Genomic DNA, 22,190 nt, shown 5'->3' with positions numbered 1-22,190 from the left:
GGGATTATGGTGGCAAGAGAAACTCCCAGCCTCACAGAAAAGTTCACTGGAGAGATCCACAGGCTCCTAGACTGTACACAAGCCCACCCACCCAGGAATCAGCACCAGAAGGTCCCAATTTGCTTGTGGATAGTGGGGGAAGTGACTGATAGCTGGCTGAGGGCCAAGAAAGCAGCATTGTTCCTTCTTGGACCCCTCTTTCACATATAGCACCACAACACAGTGAAGTGGGTTGCCCCGCCCTGGTGGATACCTAAGGCTCTGCCCCTTACAATGCAATAGATGCAGGAAGACAAAGAAATATGGCCCAAATGAAAAAACTGATCAGAACCCCAGAAAAAGAACTAAGCAACAAGGAGATGGCCAACCTATCAGATGCAGAGTTCAAAACACTGGTAATCAGGATAGTCACAGAAATGATTGAGTACTGATGCAAAATAGAGGAAGAAGTAAAGGCTATGCAAAGTGAAATAAAGAAAAATGTATGAGGAACCAACAGTGAAGAGAAGGAAACCAGGATTCAAATCAACAATTTGGAGCAGGAGGAAGAAATAAACATTCAACCAGAACAGAGGGAAGAAACAAGAATTCAAAAAAATGAGAGGCTTAGGAACTCCTGGGACAACTTTAAACATTCCAACATCTGAATCATAGGGGTGCCAAAAAGAGAAAAGGAAGAGTAAGAAATTGAAATATTATTTGAACAAATAATGAAGGAGAATTTCCCCAATATGGTGAAGGAAATAGAATTTCAGGAAGCCCAAGAACCTGAGAGAGTCCCTAAGAAATTGGACCCAAAGAGGAACACACAAAGATACATCATAATTACATTACCCAAGATGAAAGATAAGGAAGCAATCTTCAAAGCAGCAAGCGAAAAGGAGACAGTTACCCAGGAAGGAGTTTCCATAAGACTACCAGCTGATTTCTCAAAAGAAACCTTGCAGGCAAGAAGGAGCTGCAAAGAAGTATTCAGTCATAAAAGGCAAGGACCTACATCCAAGGTTATTCTATCCAGCAAAGCTATCATTTAGAATGGAAGGTCAGATAAAGTCCTTCCCCAAAAATGTAAAGATAAAGGGGTTCATCATCACCAAGCCCTTATATGAAATGTCAAAGGGAATAATCTCTGAAAAAGAAGATCAAAATTATAAACAGTAAAATAACAACAAACTCACAACCATGAACAACTGAACCTAAATCACAAAAACAAAAACAAAATAAGCAAACAACTAGAACAGGAACAGAATCACAGAAATGGAGATCACATGGAGGGTTATCAGTGGTGACAGGGAGTGGGGAGAAAGGGGGAAAAGGTACAGGGAGTAAGAAGCATAAATGGTAGGTACAAAATAGATGGGGGAAGTTAAGAATAGTATAGGAAATGTAGAAGCCAAAGAACTTTTATGTATGATCCATGGACATGAACTAAGGTGGGGGAATGATGGTGGAAAGGGGGCTTCAGGGTGAAAGAAGAGAAAAAAAATGGGACAACTATAATAACATAATCAATAAAATATACCGTAAAAAAGGGCAAGTGAACCTCACAACTATCTGCAGAAAGAACATTCTAGGCAGAGGAAGCACCAAGTATAATCCCATCTCTTAGAGATTGTATCAGTCAAGGTTCAACCAGGGAAGCAAAACCACAATGGTATTTTGGAATAAGGGCTTTGTTATAGCATTTTGACTACCATCATGGGAGGAACTGGGGAGGTAACAATCTGGGAGTGGGTATTGGATGTAAGAGCAGAGTCACCAACCAGCCCTGATGTGTATGAACAAGCCAGATCAGAGCTGACAAGAAAAGCATCTGGGATCTGTCACATCCAGCTGCTGTGGTAGAACTATGAGGATCTGGAAGGAAAGTCTATGAAAAATTGTAGACTATGTAAAGCTAACACCTCTCTCTGCCCACAAATAGGCATCTGGAGATGGGACTGAGGCAGCTGTTGGTCACTAGCAAGGAAGAGTTAGACATGGAACAGAGGAAAGTGAGAAACACCTGGAACCTACTGGACACTTCTGTGTTTGTTCTTCATCATATTTGACTGCAAAGATATTCAAAGAGTAATGGCCACTGTTCCACTTCTGCCTTCCAAATCTTGCACAGCTCTGACTCAGAATCATTTAGTGAAGAGGATTCTGGGAAAAGAAGTTTCAGCTTAACCCAGCTGTGTCAGTGTAAGGGCTTGGCCCCTAACAGTGAGATGGAAAGCCACTGGATGTTTTCTTTTTTCATATTTTATTTACTTATTTTTAGAGAGAGAGAAAGGAAGGGAGAAAGGGAGAGAAACATCACTATGTAAGAAAAGCATTGGCTGCCTGTCACACACCCCTAACTGGGGACCTGACCTACAACCCAGGCATGTGCCCTGACTGGGAATCAAACCAGCAACATTTTGGTTCACAGGCCAGTACTCAATCCACTAAGCCACACCAGCCAGGGCACAACTGGATGATTTTGAGCACAGAAATGCATGATCTGAGTTACAAGAATCTCTCTAGCTCCAGTGTTGGGCATAGTACTAAGAACACTGTGTATTTTTGCAACTGGTCACAATTCTCTTGACAAATGCAGTTTTGTGTTTGTTTGTTTGTTTGTTTGTTTGTTTGTTTTTTAAACAGGATAGCCCCAGTGTGAACCAAACAACGGTGTCCATACAAAATCTCTGAAGTTCTGAATTTTTCTATCACAGAGGAGCAGAGAGGTCGCTTTAAAGTAAAAGACCTAAAATTTGAAGAAACTGAAACTAAAAAAATAATAAGTAACTGGTACAGCCACTGTGGATCCCATACTTCTACTTCTGGGGATGTTCCAAAGGAAATGAATTCTTTATATCAAAGAGATACCTGCACACCCATGTTCATTGCAGCATTATTTATAATAGCCAAGACATGGAAAGAATCTAAGTGTCTGTTGATAGATGAATGGATAAAGAAAATATGTCATATATGTGCAATGGAATACTAGTCATCCATAAAAAAGAAGGAAATTCTGCCAAAAAGAAGGAAATCTTGTCACAACAATATGGAGGGAACTTGAGGGTATTATGCTAAGTGAAATAAGTCAGACAAAGAAAGAAAAATACTGTATGTTCTCACTTGTATAATCTACAAAAAAACAAATAAAAATCTTAACTTTTATTTATTATTTAGTACCTTCTGAGTATTCAGTACTAGGGCACTATTGTAGGCTTGTGATATTTGAACAAAGCAGACAAAAATTGCTGTCTTTATGGAGCTTACATTCTAGTGGAGGAGACAATAGCAAAATAATTAAGTTACATAGTATTTCTAAGCACTTTGGGGGAAAAATGAGTAAAGCAGAGCAGGGTAATCATGAGTCCTGAGGAAGGAGAATGAGACATATTACAGGATTAAATTGGGTAGTCAGGGAAGCCTCCTGGAGAAAGTGAGAGGGGAGCAGGGACTTGGAGTAGATAAGTAAGCCATATGGACATAACAGCTAAAGCACAGGTTCTAAGGCTGGCACATGCTTGGCATGTTCAAGAAATAGCAAGGAGTGAGCATGGGGGAGGGAAGTCATAGGAGATGAGGTCAGTAGGCACAGTGGAGCCAGGATCCTTGAGGCTGTAGTACTGGTAAGAACTGTAGCTTTTGTCCTGTGTGAAATAGTCATCACAGGATTTAGAGCAGAGAAATATAACAGTGCATAAAATACCTGATGTGGTTTAGGAATTTTTACCCTGTGAATTCAGTTTTATATATTGTATTTTGGAACTAAAATGCAGAGGTAGCCTGAACTCACCATTGTTTCCAAAATTAAATAAGAAGCCTTGAATGTCTCCTAAAGGAATAGTAAGAATAGAAAAGAAAAATAATAAGAATAGAAAAGGTGATCCAAGTCCATGATTTCAATCTTAGTGACTGTAACATGCTTAGGAAATGGAGACTGGACTCACCTGACAGCATTCTTCATGTTATGAAAAGGATGTCAAATGGATTCAACTGACCTTATTCCAAGATCCTTTGAGGTTTATAATTAGACCTGACCTGGATTTTGAGGACCAGAATACTAACTGGGACTTCCTAAACTATACTTGCTGTTGATTAATGATAAAAGGGCTCCCTGTTCTGCTCCTTTAGGAACAGGAAAATCCCCATCTCTAGATGCTCTGCTCTGCTGTTTGGAGGAATTGTTTTTTATCAGATTGGAAAAACTCAAGGGGAAAAGATATAAGCTCTTGTGACTACCTGGATTGGATTGATCTAACCCAAGAGTCAACCTATAACATTTACTCCACCAAATCTGTAATGATTAAGTTCAACCATTAAATTACAGTGGTTCTTTCTCAAATTGGTCACAGCATTAGATTCTTCAAGATGGAACAAACCCAAAAGATGTCCTGAAGAAAGAAATAAACTTCCCCAGAAAGTCACTTTCCAGCCCTCAAACTACATCATTCTTAATTCAGTGCTAGAAAAAAATTCAACACAAACTTCTTTTATATACAAGGGAGGAAAAAACCTGCCATTAAAAGCAGGTTAAAAAAAACACAATGAAAGTACCATTTTGGAAAGAGGTGGAAGAGATTGCCCAATACTTGGAATGCAATGAGACTGAGTCCCATCACATACAGAGAAAACTATATGCAGTCCATCCCCTGAGGCACTGTGATGAAATCCCCTGTGGAGTAAACACAAAGAGAGTGAGTATCAAGACCCAACAGGACTGACTCAACCAGAATCAAAAAAAGACTGGCAAGCTCACAGCAAAATCATAATACTGGTCACAAAATACTCCCTAAGGCTGCCAGTTTCAAAAAGTGTAGCCAGAGCAAATCAGCATGTTGAAAGACAAGCATGAGAGACTCAAACAATGAGAGTTTTCTGAAGGCATGGCACGTTCTACAGCTCACCTACAGAGGTGCCATCAATGGTGAGAAAGATGAGGGTCCCCTACAGGGAGAGTAAGAAATTAAAAAGGTTGCAAACCCAAAGGTAATTTAAAAATAGCACTTATTATCTTTCCAATTTTTTTTTAAAGAAGCATCAAACTAGGCCCCTGTTAGCTAAAGATTTACAGATCCAGGCCAAATTCCAGCAGTCTCAACTCCTTCCAGCCAGCTCCAGGAAGTAGCTGTACTAGTTTTTGGGAAAGGAGCCTAAAGCACTGGAACCACCTGGTTGCAGGGTTGCTTGGGGGCATAGAGTTTGCTTGACCCAGTTCTTTAAGGGCCATAAAATAATAACTGGCATTTACTAACCTGGGCCTTATTGCTGGACAATAAGTTGCCTGTTTTATTCTTCCCCTGAGTAAGGAAAGCTCTGCTTTCCTCGTTAATTTCTGAAATAAAAATTGCCCCCTTATTGATTTGGTACAGAGACTGATAGAAAGGCTGTCTGGACAGGCAATAAGCTTTGTTCTGCTAGCAAAATTTTTCCAGGGCACTCCCCAGACCTCCATGAGGGTGTGAGAATCAAGGCTCTGGAATCCAGCTGAGGGGCAACCAACCCAGGGTGCTCAACATCTGGGAGCTCCCAAAAGCTACACCCCAGCACTCCAGCAGGTAGGAGGAGGGGCCAGTGGAAGTAATTACTAGCAGAGACATTTCCCAGCACCCAACAAGGGCCCTGCCATCATCTTTGGCAGAGAAACAGTGGCATCTTTCTTCTTGGCTTTGATAGTCAGTTTTGGAATCTCCCTAGAACTTTGGTTGAGTTAGAAAACTGCATGTCTCCAAAAATTCTTGCAGACAGAAAGTCTGTGAGCATGGGCTTTGATTTGAAGCCCATGCCAAACACAGACACCCTCATAAACAGCCAGGATCATCCCAGGCATAAGCACCAAACATAAACACTCAGGAGAAAACAAAGATTTCCAAGTAGAATCTGAGTACACTCCATGCCACCTGCAATCTCTACTCCTGTTGATTAAGACAACACAGCTCCTTGCAAAGAGGGTTTCAAACATCTTTCTAGTCATGATAAGGGGCTGGCACAGCACCCTCAATGCAATTTTAATAGCTCTCTTTTGTAACAAAGAGCAACCTTAACCATGAACAGAATAAAGTAAGATAGGGGCCCAACCCCTGGCTTTGTTCTATGAACTCCCAGCTTTTTTCTCTATATAATTTTGTTGATTTTGATTTTTAGCACTTGACCCTAAGATAAGTGCTCATGTGGCCTAGTGTTGTCAGTCTGCTTTTCCAGAGACAAATGACATCTTCCTGTTCATTTTATTAAGAACTTTGTCTTTAAACCCAAGCAGAGGAGAGAAAGTGTGAGAAAGGCAGGGGGGTAGGAGGAGATCATCTGGAGCACTTGTAATTACAATAAGCATAATTTATTCTGTCAACATCTGAATAATAGGGTTTCATAAATCATCTAATCAGGCCTTCTCATTTTACATATGAGGAGATTAAGAGACAAAGGGGAGAAATAACTTGTGTAAGGTCACACAAGTTTATGAGTGTGAACATAATGCAAAATTTATTCCCAGCTACTAATTTGCTTACTGTTATTTAATTTCCGGCTCATTTTTTCCCATTGGAGTTGATTGGCATCCTCAAATTTGTGTTTAAGGAAAAGCCTGGCTTGTTAAAGGGGGGGGGGGGGGGGGGCGGGCGGGGAGGAGGCAGGGAACTCAGTTAAACCAGCTGCTTCTTATCTGTCATGATCTGAGAAAGCTGTTGCACCATACCCTAGTAAACAATGCTAACAGGCCACCCACAGGAGTGACCAGATAGCCCTGGGTCATAGTTGCAAGATTCAGGAATATAACCTCACTTCCATTCTTCTCTCTTTACTTGGGAAAGAAATCTCTGGAATTAGGTGCCCACTGAATTAAAAGATGTCATTTTTACCTGCAAGGATTCCTTGCCTTTGCAGAAATTAGACTTTTAAATTAAAAAGTCAATTTCCAGATATGCAATGGTGGTGTTCCAATTTCATGGAAAGAATAGGTCTTTAGTTATCTGAATCTGTGGTTCTCATTTTCCTTGTAATTGGATTGTTGGGAAACTCAGAAGCACAATAACATGAAAACACTATTTACACATTGCATGTTGCTGTTATTGCAGCAGCTTGTTGACATTGTGTGTAGCTGGAAAAATGTTCTTTCATATTTTCTTAATTAGTATTTTTAACATCTTTCTTTTGGAGAAATCTTGTCAACTTCCTATTCCAATTCACCAAACAGTTGTTGTATGGTGGAATCTCCATCATGTGTATTTAGGGCTCTTTATCTAAAATAAAGTTTAAATTCTATTTTTATACATAAATCAAAGAAAACAGTTGATGTGTGTCAGGGTTTCTAAACACAGCATTATTGACATTTTGGCCAGATAATCCTTTGTTATGAGGACTGTCCTGTGGATTGTAGGAGGTTAGCAGCATCCCTGGCCTCACACACTAGATAAGATGCCAGTAGCACCTCCTCTTCCCAGATGCGACAATCAAGTGTCTTCAGGCAAGTGTCCTCTGAGGGGCAAAGTCACCCCTAGTTGAGAATGACTGATGTAACTTCTTTCAGAAGGAAACTCCAATAGAAGTTAAGTTCCATAAAAGCATGAACAATGTCTATTTTGTTCATCATTGTATTAAACACATAACAAGTGTTATTATTTAATTTGTTGATTGAATGAAAGACATGTAGTGTTAAAGAGAAAGCCTTGGATGTAGGACATTGGAACATTGATTTGCCACTCCCTACCCACTCCCATTTGTCTAAATCACCTTATTTCTTAGAATCTTAGGATCGTAGGGGGAAAAAATCTTACCTTGACTCCACTATCTTATGAATTTCAAACACAGTCATTTGCTCAAAGATGTTTGTAGCCTCTAAAATGACCTTCAGTCCTGAAAGATAATGAAGGACAAATGCCTTGAAGTAGATGCTCAACTCCAGAGTAAGACCCAGATAAACATAAAATAATGGTTCTTACTTAACCTGTCACCAGGATCTCTAAGCAAGACTCTGTTTGGCCTTGAAGTAAGATAAGGAGAGAAGAAGGAAATGGAGCTGGATTGCACAGTTCCAGAAAACCAAAGGGATGTGTCAGGGTTAGTAAGACCATGCCTGCTTGTGGTTTTTTTATGCAACACAGATTGTCTACACCAACCCAGGTACTAAAGGATAACTGGGGGTTCCTAAGGAAGAAGATTCAGTAGCAGTTAGGAATTAAGACACTTACAAACCTTTGCAGTGAAAAACTATGGTTATCCCACTCCTTCTACCAGATAGGTAAATCGACTAAAAATTATATATGTGCCCTGGCTGGCATAGCTCAGTGGATTGAGTGCGGGCTGCAAACCAAAGTGTCGCAGGTTCGATTCCCAGTCAGGGCACATGCCTGGGTTGCAGGCCATGGCCCCTATCAACTGCACATTGATGTTTCTCTCTCTCTCTCTCTTTCTCCCTCCTTTCCCTCTCTAAAAATAAATAAATAAAATATAAAAAAAATTTTTAAAAACTGTTTAAAAATTATATATGTGTGTATAAATGTATAAAACACAAAATCTGCATTTCCATTTTCTCCCTGAAACAGCTGGCTTTGCTGGAGACTTAAGGGCATGACCGGTCAACCTATTGGAGAGTTCAATATGACTTGGTAAATATTGCACAAAGCACAGCCAGAGGAGATGACAGGTCACACCTGCATATCTGGTCTGAAGTTTGAAATGAAGCACTTGGGAGCCTTCTGTGAGAGGTCCATTTCATAAGACATATGGCGATACAGAGCTACCTGGAGTTAGATAGTAATGAGTGAAAGACACTATATTGTCTTGACACTATATTACAAGTCTGCAGGAGCAAGAATTGGCTACAGGAGAAGCCTTGCCCACTGTGTTATGAGTAACCTCTTTAGCTGTATAGAATGGAAAGGAAGGGGAGCACTTAGCTTTGCATGCCTCAGCTTCCTCTCTCAGGAAGGGAATAATATTACTGATCCTGTCTAACTTGGAGAACTGTTGTGGGAGGCAAAAGCAATAGGAATCTAGTATTTATTTGTTTGTTTATAATTATTAATTGGTTGTTGTATTAGTCAGGGTTCTCCAGAGAACCAATAGAACCAATAGGAAGTGTGTGTGTATATATACATTCTAATTTTTCTTTCTCATTTAGATTTTTTATTTTTCTCTTTAGATGTGTAATGCATGACCATTGCAAAAACACAGACATTAAGAAGGGAATGTCTCACCAATTTCTACCACTAGGATAACTGCTGTGAAGAGTTTGAAAGTATATCTGTAGATTTATTTCTAATCTTATATTACTATAAATATGAAAAGCATGAATCACCATATAATTTCAGATTAGCAATTGTGGTATCCAGGGTAAGATTGCCCAGGAGGGGTAATGAAGGCAAGATTTGGAAGTGGAATCTACAAACCAGCCCTAGACAGCAGCACTGTCATGCCCAAATGTCACCAGAATCTGCTCATTGACTTCTGGCTCAATGCTTCTCCGTGTCTCCCTATCCTAACAGCCAAGATCTGTCACATCAACTATTATTTAGTCATTCCAAATGAAACATAATGCTCCTACCTAAATCTATGGCTTTCAGAATTGAGCTTTTAATAGTCCACAGTAGATCTCTGTCTTCTTTTTTAATGTTTCTTCTTTTTCCTGTGTATTTTGTCTTGAACAAAATTCAATGGTGCAGGAGTAATTATTGCCATGGCAATTAATGACATGTACACCAAAAGTGGACCAAAAAGAGGACCACTTGTGTGATTAGCCAAAACAGCCAGTCGCAGGTATGAATAACCAGGTCAATAAGAAGAAAGAGAAATATGCGTGTTGCAATGGCATTTTAGCTTTCTTTGTCTTGTTGAGTATTTCCAAAACTTTTTAAATTTATCTATCACCTTCAATATTTTAGCCAAGTTTTCCCACCACTGGTACTATAATTTAACATTTTTAAAATCAATTTACTGTTTTAATTTAAACTTGCCTTAAAACTTATCATTGGCATAAATGGAAGGCCAGTATCACTTGCCATAAGTAAAAAGTAACTGTAAAATAAAAGCATAACTGTTAATTATTTAAGTGTATTTATATAACATCTTTTCCCCAGTTTGGGAAATATTGTTTTAACTGTCTGCCTAGAGATTCCACAGCCTTAGATTATTACTGAGATCTCTGGATTCTGGAGATATTCTTAAGAAAAACAAGCTTAAGAAAAATTATCAGAAAGATAGACTCTGCAGAGCTTCTTGAACTAAAAAGTTTGGTGAATCAAAGAAATTGACTTAATATACTGACTGTGTTTCTCGTTCCATAGATTTAGGTGTGTACACATTTAGAATCATAGAACCTGAGAACTGGGAGCAACACTAGTCCAGCTTCAGTCACAGAATCTGGGGGCCTGAAGAGAGAACATGGGCAGCTTCCCCCACAAGTCAATTGCAATAGAACAAAGTCAGTTCTCCTGACCTGTACCCTCTAGTCTCACTATAAACTACCAAGTGTTGGAGTCAATCCCACCTAATGTTTTACTTATTTGTTGCTGTGTAACAACCTACTCCAGAATTTAATGGTTTAAAACTACAACAATTTTATTTCCTCACAGTTACATGGGTGAAAAATATGGCCAGTGCTTCATTTGCTGGGGTCACTCATTCAGCTACAGATGGGGTTGGGCTGGAAGGTACAAAAAGGCCTCATCCAAATTCCTGGCACCTCACTGCTTCTCCATGTGGCCTCTCTCTCCCCACATCGTTAACTTAAACTTCCTTACAGTATGGAAGCCTTAGGATAATCAAACTTCTAATATTGCATCTTGCTGCCATGAGTGTGAGAGAACATTCCAAAACAAACAAAAGTTGAGACTGTAGATCTTTTAAGACCTACCTCATTCTTATTGGTTAAAACTAGTAAAGAACTAACCAAGGTTCAAGGTCAGGGGAAACAACCCTACCTCTTAAAACCTTCCTAAATCTGTCACTTGTGGGTTCAAATCCCAGCTCCACCACATGCCAGCTATTTCCTCTTAGACAAATTGTTTCACTTCAGTTCCCTTGTTAAGAATAATTCACATAATAATCACATTTATCCAGTTATGTTGCTGTGCAGATTAAATAAGATTAGCATATAAAGTGATTGGCACTGTGCTAGCATAAGTATTTGACAAGTTTTAGCTGTCCTTCCCTAACTACCAAGGGCTGACTTTCCTCCAGTGTTACGAAGTTCAGTAACCTCCATGTTGAGAACCATGATCCTGGGATGGAATATTCAAGCATAATAGAAACACTATCCACCCAAAATGTTAAGCAAAAGGGAAATGTCCTTAGATATAAGTCTTCCAGACATCCCAGACTAAACCTGTGTCCAAGCTAATATAGAAACTATGAACAGAAAGGTTTATCTGCAAAAGCTGACCTTCAAACACTCCAAGGGCCTATATAAGAAAACAACCAGGGAGCCAGGCCATAGTTGTTCTGAGTATGGTCTCCAAATGATAATTTCATTGATTGATATGTTTATTTCAGTTCCTAAATCTGCTTCATGTTCTAAACAGAGTGAACACTGAAGATCTTTCCCCAGCTTACATTCAAAGCCCAATAATTTTATTAAGCTGAGATATTTACTATGTAGAACACTTGAAATGTTTGCTTGGTAAAGAAATGTATCCTATACACTAGGTCAGTAGTTCTCAACTTGGGATGCTTTGGCCCCACCCATCTGGGAGACATTTGGCCATACCTGGAGACACATTTGGTTGTCACAACTGAGAAGAGGGAGTGGAATTATTGGCATCTAGTGGGTCGAGGTCAAGGAGGCTGCTAAACATCCTACAGTGCACAGAAAAGCCTCCAGAGCTCAATTCCATGACCCCAAATATCAAGGATGCTGAGGTTGAGACATTAACGCAATGCGATTTGCTTTAGGAATGGATATAAAATTTGTACAGGGGCAGGCTAACTCAGAATCCCCTCTAGCTATTTAGTGGCTAAAAACCAATGGACTTAATTAATTATTTTGCCTGACCAGGTAAAATCCCTGTATGGACTTGGAAGCATGAGGCCAAGGGCAGAAGGTATATTGTGGGAAAATATGCTCCTTCCAAAGTACATACTCCAAAAGGGTTGCCTTTTCAACAGTTTTAAGGTGGTTTGTGAGATGATGATGAAAAGATGTAAGAAGAAATGGTGTAAAAGCAAACCGAGGCAACACATTGAGAAGGTAGGCAAGTGTGGCATCGTTTTCACATACTTACTGCCCCACCCCAGCCCTACTCTATTCCCAAACATGACATCCTCTATCCTGGAACCTGAGTGTATTTCTGTTGACACCCAAACAAAAGTGCCAATATGAGTTCCTTACTTGTCTCTACACCCTTCAGGACCTACAAGATCCTGGCAGGAAATCAATCAGCTACTCAGCCCAATAAGCAAGGAAGCAAGCAATGTATTAATTTTTATTGCAATAAACCAGCACTTCCACTTTCTTTTTGCTAGCAAAGATATAGAATTAAGATTTGAAATTTTGGAAAAGACCAAATATATTTTGAAAAATATCTTCAAGTGAACATCTGAAAGTTAAAAAAACAACTTTTTAAAAAGTAAGCAAAGGAATTCCTTTCAGCAATGAGCATGTATGGACTACTGGCACATGTGACATCATGGGTAAATTTCACAGAAATCACAATGAACAAGAAAAGCCAGACACAAAAGCAAACATATTATACAGTTCCATTAGTAAAGCAGGGTTTCCCAACCTCGGTGTTAGTGACACTGGGGCCAGGTAACTCTTTGTTGCACTGGAGTGTGTGCTGTGTACTGTAGAATGCTTAGTAGCATCCGAGCTGACTCAATGCCAGGAGCACCCACTCCCCAGTTGTGACATTGCCAAATGCCCTGGAAGGAGGACCACCCTCCTTGAGTACCCAGATATGAAATAATCTATGTAGTTAGAAGAGGGGTAGTGTTAGGGTAGGAGCCCCAGAGGTGATTCCTGGGGAGCTAGTAATATATTTTATCTGGGTGCTAGCTAATTTTGTGTTTTCACTTTGTTAAAAAATTGTATTGAGTCAAATGATTATGTCTTCTGCACTTTTCTGTATGTACAAAGTTTGCTTTGGAAAAATATAAACAAGTCTTTAAGAATAGAGAAAAAAAAGTCAACTGCTGATAGGGCAAAGGCTTTGAGCTATTGGAAGAATCCATACAACACTCCAACATTTTCTGCAAATATGTTCATTTCTCAATATTTGTTGCTATTTCCAAAGTTTAAGTAAGATTTTACAAAATGTAACTTGGACAAGAAATTTTCCAGCGCATCTTTAGGGGCAGAAAAGGAGTGGAGAAGTAAAAATGTATGACCACAGAGTTGTAGGTCAGCATGTCCTCTGGGCAGCTCCTAAACTTGGCACACAGCCTCTGAGGTGGTTTCATAAACATTTACCGATTACATTGTTGAGATTATCATGAAAGCCTTCTGTTTGTCAAATTTCTCTCCCTTGCTATAATAACTGTCAGTTTCTTGGACTGCTATTGTTTCACTTGTTCTCTGGGTCAACTGAGTCATTGCTGTGACTAAAATACAATCCTTCTTTGAAATGTCTCTCTTGATACACTGGGACCCTTTAAACTTATAAGGGCCCAGAACTCCCACTCAATGACCGCTGAGGGCCTTGTCAAATCCTTTTCTTATTCAGAAATTTTGCTTTACCTAATATTGTTTTCAATAAATAGACCAATGGCTAGAGCTTGGAAACATTTCTGCTCATTAGGGATTATCTTTGCAAACATGGTGATTTTAATTTAACTTATCTAATATCAAATCATTCTATTTAAACATTTCTGCTAAAGGAAAAGCAAAGACCAGAAAGGCAGTGTTTGAATGGTTTGAAATATGCTTAAAACACTGTTTTTTTGGAATTTCCTAAGGGAAATTCTCTCAACATTCCCACCCTTTATTTTAGCCCTTGGCAAATTGGGTTCTGTGATTTGGTGACTGACCCAGAATTTCACTGAGCCCAAGACATACAGAAGCACAACTATATAAACCAAGTGTTCTTTGAGGGTTATGATTTCTAGGGAAATAATGAAAAGCTACAGTCCAAGGTATTCTTAAAGGTAAAAAATTAGACCATGAATCCTCTGGGCTCATTGTATCAAATTTCCCCCAGGTTCTCAGCCTGTGCTTCTGGAAAAGGATCATTCATGTGGCCAGTGTCCTTGCTCTGGGCTTACAAGACAAAGCACAAAATCTAGTAGTCTTTTTTTTTTTTTTTGCTTGAGGCACAAAGTTACCTCCCTTCTATAAAGACATATAAGATCCAAATTTATGGAACTAGTGAGAAGTTGAGGGAAAGAATCATGCCCCAGACTTTCCCACCTCAAAGTGGAAACATGAAATTTTCTGACTTAACATGAAACTGTGGCCTGTTAACACTGGAAAGATAATGGAAATGTGTCCTAAGACATCTTCTTTTGAATCAAAAGATGAAAAATAAAAAGATGTATTGAACTTGTTGGGAACCGTCCTACCTGGTTTCAGAAGCTGAGTGAGCGATCTTCAGACCATAAGCCACTAAAGAGACAAAGCTTATCTCCCTGGCAGGGCCACTGCCTCTGCCCCTTTTAATTCACCCTGCCTGGCCCCCGATGCATGATCAGTTAGCCAATGACGGGTGAGATTCCTCAAGGGAAGGACGACCTAAGACAAGAACAATCATGGGGGTGCCCAGGGAAGGACTTGGGGGCTATAGCAAAAGGGGGTGATGGACCTTTGCCCCTCAGTTTTCCAAGTAGCCTGAGTCCTCATTCTGTTTGCAAGAAGTCTCCTAATCTCTTGGCTGCCTTACTTCCCCTGCTTGATTTAAGCCTGAAACAATGACAGAGGGTGGTACATCCTGTGCTGGAAAGGGCAGGCTCCCCAGGTGATCGGCCTAAGAAAGAATAAATAAAGTCCTATGAAACCTGGTTTGCTAAGAATGATCTCAATTAAATGATAAGAGTCTGAGCAGGAAATGAGTTTGTTTCCCAAAGTTTTGTAGTCCTTTAGCTACCAAACCCTGACTCAGAATAAGCCCACATAGTTCTTTGTATGTTATCTATTGTTTGATTCTTACTACCTGACAATGAATAATGAGCTTTACCTGTATTCCTGTGCAAAATGAACCCAATAAAAGCCCATTGAGAAAAAGTCTCTTGGCCCTTCTCCTCTGAGAGACTGGCCACCCTTCCTCCCCAAGCAGATCATGCCTTGGTAGACTTAGTCTCATCTGTGGCAGCCAGTGGGGGGGCCCTGTGTATGGAACTCCCCCCACAGAACTAGTGAAATAGCAGTTGTTATTTTATCAGCTACCATGGGTTTGCAAATTAATATTGGAAGGCTAAATCCAGCCATGCTCATTTATTTATGTATTGTCTGTGGCTGCTTTCACGATTCAATATCATAGTTGAGTGGTTGTGAAAGAAACCACAGGGTCATAAAGCCAAAACTATTTACCATCTGTCCTTCACAGAAAAAAGAAAATTGCCAACCTGGTGCTATGTCTAAAAACTTTTGTTTTAGCTCTGAATTGTATTATTTTTTAATTTTCAAAATTATCTCTTTTAGTTTTATTCTTAAATAGTAAAACCCCCAAGATATATTGGTTTATAAGTTTCCCACGTAGTATACTTGTGGCAACTTGAAGTTTTGTTGCTTCCCACCACCTCCAATCTCTCTCTTTCTCTCTCCCCATCTTTTATGTGCATACACACTCACTCTCTCTTCTTTCTCTTTCCATCTCTTGCCTTTGCCCTTGCTTCCTCTCCCCCTCTTTCTTTCCAGTTGTCTTACTTTTTTCTATTCACCTCTCTATTAAAACAGAAAGGGTTTTTGGTAAGACAAAGAAGCAAAACAAAGACATAAAGACATGGCAACATCATAATAAATCAATGTTTCTGTAAAAGATGACCCTTAACCTAGCCAGAAGGTTCAGTTGGTTGCAGTATGTCCCATACACCAAAAGGTTGCAAGTTTGATTCTCAGTCAGGGCACATAACTAGGTTGTGGGTTTGATCTACAGGCAGGGAGCATACAAAAAGCAATCAATTGATGTTTCTCTCTCACATCAATCTCTCTCTCTCTCTGTCCCTCTCTCTCTCTTTCTTCCTTCCTCTCTCTCTAACATATCCCCAGGTGATTTTTAAAAAATACAAAACATGGTCTTTCTTGCTCATGGATAATTTTTTCCTATCAGATACTTCAATCAAAAAACCCTGAAGGACACAAATCAAAACTTCTTGGGACATGAGAATCTCTGATTTTCACAAACCCATTATGGTTTGAGACCACCCCAGAGGTTAAACTAGGTCCCCAAATTCTTCTGTCCATGAATAATTGCTGGGGAGTCTCCCCCATTGGCTAAGATGGTGGCTGGGGGTGATCCTTACACTGAGTGCACCAGAGGCTAGAAAAATGAATGGATCAGACCTGAGCATACCAAATGCTAGAAACATAAATGCACAGGGCTCAAGGATGCCAAAAGCTAGAAAGATGAATGGTTAGAAAGAAAAGCCCTCCCCTCCCTATCCATATAAGAACTGTGGGTTTGAGCAGGAAGAAGAGGTGGTCTTTGAGATGGAGTCCACCATTCTCTCAGGTCTCACAGCACCTGAATAACCCTCTTCCTATTTACACCAACAGCTGCCTCATGAGTTTGGTTTTTGTTGCAGCAGGTGGTAGAACTCATGTGTTCTATTCCAGTTTTTGGTAACTCCTCTGGGACCACATGGACCTTGGTAAGTCCTGAAAGGTTTGGCCAGGGTCTCAGCTGTCTGTGACAGGATGACCCTGGGAGCGGAACTGTGGAGACTTCCTGGAAGCTGCTGAGAGCTTTTAGGGGCAATTTCCTTGCACTCCTTATCAAGATATTAGCCACCTGAAATACTTGGCTGGTGAAAGGAGACAGGTTTCTATGGAGCAGATGGACTCCAAGACTGGGTAAGTCAAACCAACATGCACACCAGGGTCCTCTATACCTGCCACTTGGGCTTTATGCCACTCAGGCTTTGTGCCACCTGGGTCCAGATAAGACCATTTTTGGTACCAGTTGGTAGGCTATCCCTGCCACTTGGGTTTTGTGTAACATGGGCTTTGTGTCACTTAGGTTCGGTTAGGACCACTTGTGGTACTGGTTGGCAGCCTATCCCTGCCACTTGGGCTGTTTGGGCTTTTTGCCACTTGGGCTTTATGACATTTGGGTCCAGTCAGGACCAATTGCAGTATTGGTCCTGCAGGACATAAGATGCTAAGATTTGCTTGTGAACACTCATTTGGAATAATGCAATTATGGATCCAAGCTTTGATTATATGTTCCCACTTTGTCTGGGGTCTTGCTATGGTTATGGCTTGGGGTTTGTACTTTTGTGCCATCAGGGGTTGTTCTGTTTTGCCTCCTTGAAGGGAGCCCACTGGGCTGAGTTTTAGCAAATTAGTCCATGTACAGCTATGGTCCAACAAAAAAGTAGGAATTGGTTTTTTATTGTAACACTGCTTGGTTGGCCTATGTATACTTTAGACAATGGGGGAAATGCTCCCTATATTGTTCCCTAAATTACTTTGCCGTGATGTAATTGGAATTGTTTTGACAGTTGTCAGGGAAATGGAACAAAATTCCTTATGCCCAGGCATTTATGTCTTTATACAATAAGGGTTAGGCAAACAAAGAGAACAAACTTATGATACAAAGAAGGAAATTGGCTTCAAACCCCCTCCCTGAAAGTAAGGCCCAGAAAGAAAAGGAAAAGGAGGAGAAGAGTCTCTTTAATGCACTGAGCCCAAGGGATGCAAGATTAACAGTAGGAAGGTTTCCTTTACCACCACCCCTGCTGCTAGATACACCTGAAACAGGGCTCAGAGGGATGAAAGCTCCACCCTGTATAATGAAGGAATGGTCTCAAAGACCTGGCAGGGCACCCAATTTGGCCAGGGAACATTCCTTTCTGGAGTAGGACAATTTCCTTTGAGGCAGTACCCTACAGGTAATGCCCAGCCCACTGGCTACTATTGGGCCCATACTCTATTTTCCATTTCAGTTTACTGATTGGAAGAATTCCAACCCTCCCTATGAAAAACCCTGCAATCTGTTGCCTCTCATATGTGCCCCAACTGGAGATCAAATCTGCAACCTAGGTATGTGCCCTGACTGGGAATTGAACCCATAACCTTTCAGTGTATGGGACAATGCTTTAACCAACTGAGCAACCCAGCCAGGGCTTATCGCCTCCATTTTTGTCACTCACCATCAAAACTGGGCAGATGTACAGGTTCTCCTTAACATCCTGCTAATGGCAGATGAAAGATAGCTAATTATAAAGAAAGCTCATGAAGAGGCTCATTGCTTCTTTCAAGATAATCCCAAAGGGACCCACAACCCAGCTAGGGGTCCTACTGGGACATAAATAGCAGGGACCTAGCCTCCTTAGAAAATTACAAAAAGTGCATATTGGAAGGACTTAAGAGAGGTGTGCCTAATAAAAAGAGCCTGAATATGATATGCACTGTTCAACAGAAACCAAATGAAGAGCCTTATGACATTTTAGAAAGAATCTATTAGGCCGAAATAATTTTAGGACTGTATGAATGTTACTGTTCCTTAACTGTTAAGGAGTTGAAGTTACATTTGGCCCTTTGAAGGCAACTGTGAGGCTGTTGTGGCCCCCAATGAAAATGAGTTTGACACCCCTGCTATAGGAGAAAGGACCTCCCAGAACTCAAAAAGAAAAATAAAAAGGGTAGAAACCCTCACCACAAAATGTTAAAAAGGGATGACAAAACCAATGACAAATGAGCAAGCCCAGGGGCTCCCCCAGATAACTCCTAACCTATTACTATTTCCCCACAAGAGCTCCAGGTACAAATGACAGTGAGGAAAAAGATAATTGACTTTCTCATAGATCCAGGAGCTACATACTCGGTGCTAAATACAAAACTAACCAAGAAAAATTCAGCCACAGTGATGGTTACTGGAGTGGCTGGACAATTACAAAAATAGACATTCCTTCAAAAACTTATGCATAGTTTTCTCTACATGATAGACTATCCATTCCATTGTTGGGTTGAGAATTACTTTGTAAATTGCATGCACAAATAACTTTTTCCCCTGAAAGGCAGCAATTGTGGTAGAAGTTTCTCTGGAACATGTTCTGTAGGTCCAGGTGCTCCTGACTTGCCTGGAAGGACCCACAGGTGAACTCTTCCTACCCAAGATCTACAAGCAGGTTGATTAAGTAGTTTGGGCTGATAGAACTCCAGGTAGGGCAGTTAGCATTCAACCTTAAAAATTAACCTAAATGAAGGAGTGCAGATCCCACAGAAGAAACAACACCCCTTAATAAATAAGCTTTGGAGAGAATTCAACCAGTATTGCAGAAATTCTTAAAATCAGAATTAATTCAGTCATACCAGTCTCCCATAACACCCCCATTTTGCCAGTCAGAAAGTCTGCTCTGATGAATATCTATTTGTACAGGATCATAGGGCTATAATGACATTATTCAAGACATTCATTCTATGTTGCTTAATCCTTATACTTCATTGACCACAGTACATGGGGATAGCAAGTGGTCTTCAGCTGTAGGCTTGAAGGATGCTTTTTTCTGCATTCCAATAGATGAACAGGCTCCATTATTATTTACCTCTGAAAAACAGGACCCAGAAACTAAAGCCACTCTCCAATAGTATTGGACTGTGCTGCCATGAGGATTTAAGAATTCTCTAACCACATCTGGGAAAATATTAGCAAAAGATTTAAGGGATATTCAATTGAAAACAGGAATTCTATAATATGTAGATGACTTATTCACAATTAGCATTACTTGCAAAGACTGCTCAATGCCATCACAGTCCTGGATCATTTGGAAAAAGAGAATATAAAGTATTACCTCACAAGGCCCAGATTTGCAAACAGGGGGTGGCATACCTGGAATTCCAACTGAAACAGAGCACTAGTAGCTTGATGGCTGGTTGAAAACAAGTCATTGCTACAATAAAAATCTCAGAGAACTGGAGGCAGTTTCGTGGATTCTTAGAGATTACAGGGTTTTTGCTGAACTTGGATTCCAAACTTTGGGCTTATAGTGAAATCATTGTGTAATTCTTTGAAAAGATTATACTCGGAACCTCTTGAATGGACAAGAGACTGTCAGGTGCCATTTGACACCTTAAAGAAGAAACTCGTTTCAGCCACCACACTAGATTTGCCCAATGTACAGAAACCTTTCAAATTACACATTCATGAAAGGCAAGGAATGGAACTTGGGGTACTAGCCCAGAGCTTAGGAAACGCCCCTTAACCCATAGCCTATTTCTCAAAGAAACTAAATCACAGGACAAAAGGATGGCTGCCATGTCTCCAGGCAATAACAGCTACCTGTGACATCTTACAGGAATCCAAGACATTCACTCTGGGTCAACCTACTATGGTATTTGTACCACCAAATCCTAACTCTATTAAAACAGAAAGGAAGTTATTGGCTGACAGCAGGACACTTGGGAAAATACCAGGCCATTTTATTAAACAAATGTTACCTTACAAACCACCACTACCTTAAACCCAGTCACCCTACTCCAGGACTCTGAGGGAGGCTCAGGCCTCCTACATGATTGCTTAGAAATCACTGACCAAGTTTAGTCCAATAGATCAGATCTATTGGAGCAGCCGCTGACAGAATCTGACTGGGAATTTTATACAGGTGGGGGCAACTTCACGGAGAATAATCAACAAAGAGCCATGTATACTATAGTCACCATAGACAAGGTAATAGAAATCTAAGACCTTGCCATAGAAACCTTGGCACAAAAGGCTGAACTGATGGCCTTCACCAGGACCTTAGAATTATCCCAAGGAAAGAATCTTGACACCCACACTGACTCTAACTATGCCTTCATGACAAATTCTGATCAAGATGGAGGTGTAGGTAGATATACTTTGCCTCCTCACACAACCAAAAGAATGACAACAAATTTAAAAACAAAAAGAACCAGAACTAACAGAAAATCAAACTGTATGGAAGTCCAACAACCAAGGAGTTAAAGAAGAAACATTCATTCAGACCTGTAGGGAGGGAGGAGACAAGCTGCTAGGTTGGAGAGGACATGTAGCAAGGTGGTGGCTAGAGGACAGAGCAGGCAAGGCAGTTTCTGGCAGACCAGGCAGTCCCACATTTGCATGCAGATAAACTGGGAGGAACAAGTGGGGATTGAGACAGATCCAGGGTTCCAGCACAGGGATATAAAGCCTCAAAACCTCTGACTGAAAAAACCTGTGGGGATTGAGGCAGCAGGATAAACTCCCAACCTCACAGGAGAGTTTGTTGGAAAGAACCACAGGGTTCTAGAATGTACACAAAACAACCCACCCAAGAATCAGTACCAGAAGGTCCCAATATGCTTGTGGGTCATGAAGGAAATGACTGATAACTGGTCCAGAGCTGAGCTAGCAGGGTTGTTCTCTTTTGGAACTCTCCCCCACATACAGCACCACAACACAGCAACATAGGTTGCCCCACCCTGGCAAATACTTAAGATTCCACCCCTTACTACATAACAGGCATGGATAGACAAAGAAATATGGCCCAAATGAAAGAACATATCAAAGCTCCAGAAAAAAAATACAACTAAGCATTGAAGAGATAGCCAACCTATCAGATGTGGGGCTCAAACCACTGGTAATCAGGATGCTCACAGAAATGAATGAGTATGGTCACAAAATATAGGAAAAGGTGAAGGCTATGAAAAGTGAAATAAAGTAAAATGTACAGAGAACCAACAGTGAAAGGAAGGAAATCAGGGCTCAAATCAACACTTTGGATCAGGAGGAAGAAATAAACATTTGACCAGAAAAGAATGAAGAAACAACAATTCAAAAACTGAGAGGCTTAGGAACCTCTGTGACAACTTTAAATATTCCAACATATGAATCATAGGGGTGCCAGAAGGAGAAGAACAAGAGCAAGAAATTGAAAACTTATTTGAAAAAATAATAAAGGAGAACTTCCCCAATCTGGCAAAGGAAATAGACTTCCAGGAAGTCCAGGAAGCTCAGAGTCCCAAAGAAGTTGGACCTAAGGAAGCACATGCCAAAGAACATCATAACTACATTACCCAAGATGAAAAATAAGGAGAGAATCTTCAAAGCAGCAAGAGAAAAGGAGACAGCTACCTCCAAAGGAGTTTCCATAAGACTATCAGTTGATTTTTCAAAAGAAGCCTTACAGGCAAG

At 40.4% G+C, this 22,190-nt stretch overlaps 1 long non-coding RNA gene across 1 annotated transcript; it reads left to right on the top strand.

Moving 5' to 3' along the window:
* The first annotated feature begins 15,931 nt into the window (after positions 1 to 15,931).
* On the top strand, positions 15,932 to 21,823 carry LOC118501859. The gene is made up of 3 exons (XR_004904521.1): positions 15,932 to 15,942; positions 21,667 to 21,670; positions 21,708 to 21,823. It is a non-coding gene; the product is annotated as an uncharacterized LOC118501859 (long non-coding RNA).
* Positions 21,824 to 22,190: the final 367 nt, after the last annotated feature.

The sequence above is a fragment of the Phyllostomus discolor genome, chromosome 7, assembly GCF_004126475.2.
Source record: "Phyllostomus discolor isolate MPI-MPIP mPhyDis1 chromosome 7, mPhyDis1.pri.v3, whole genome shotgun sequence".
Classification (NCBI taxonomy): Eukaryota; Metazoa; Chordata; class Mammalia; order Chiroptera; family Phyllostomidae; genus Phyllostomus; species Phyllostomus discolor.
This window is presented reverse-complemented; position numbering and strand designations above follow the sequence as displayed.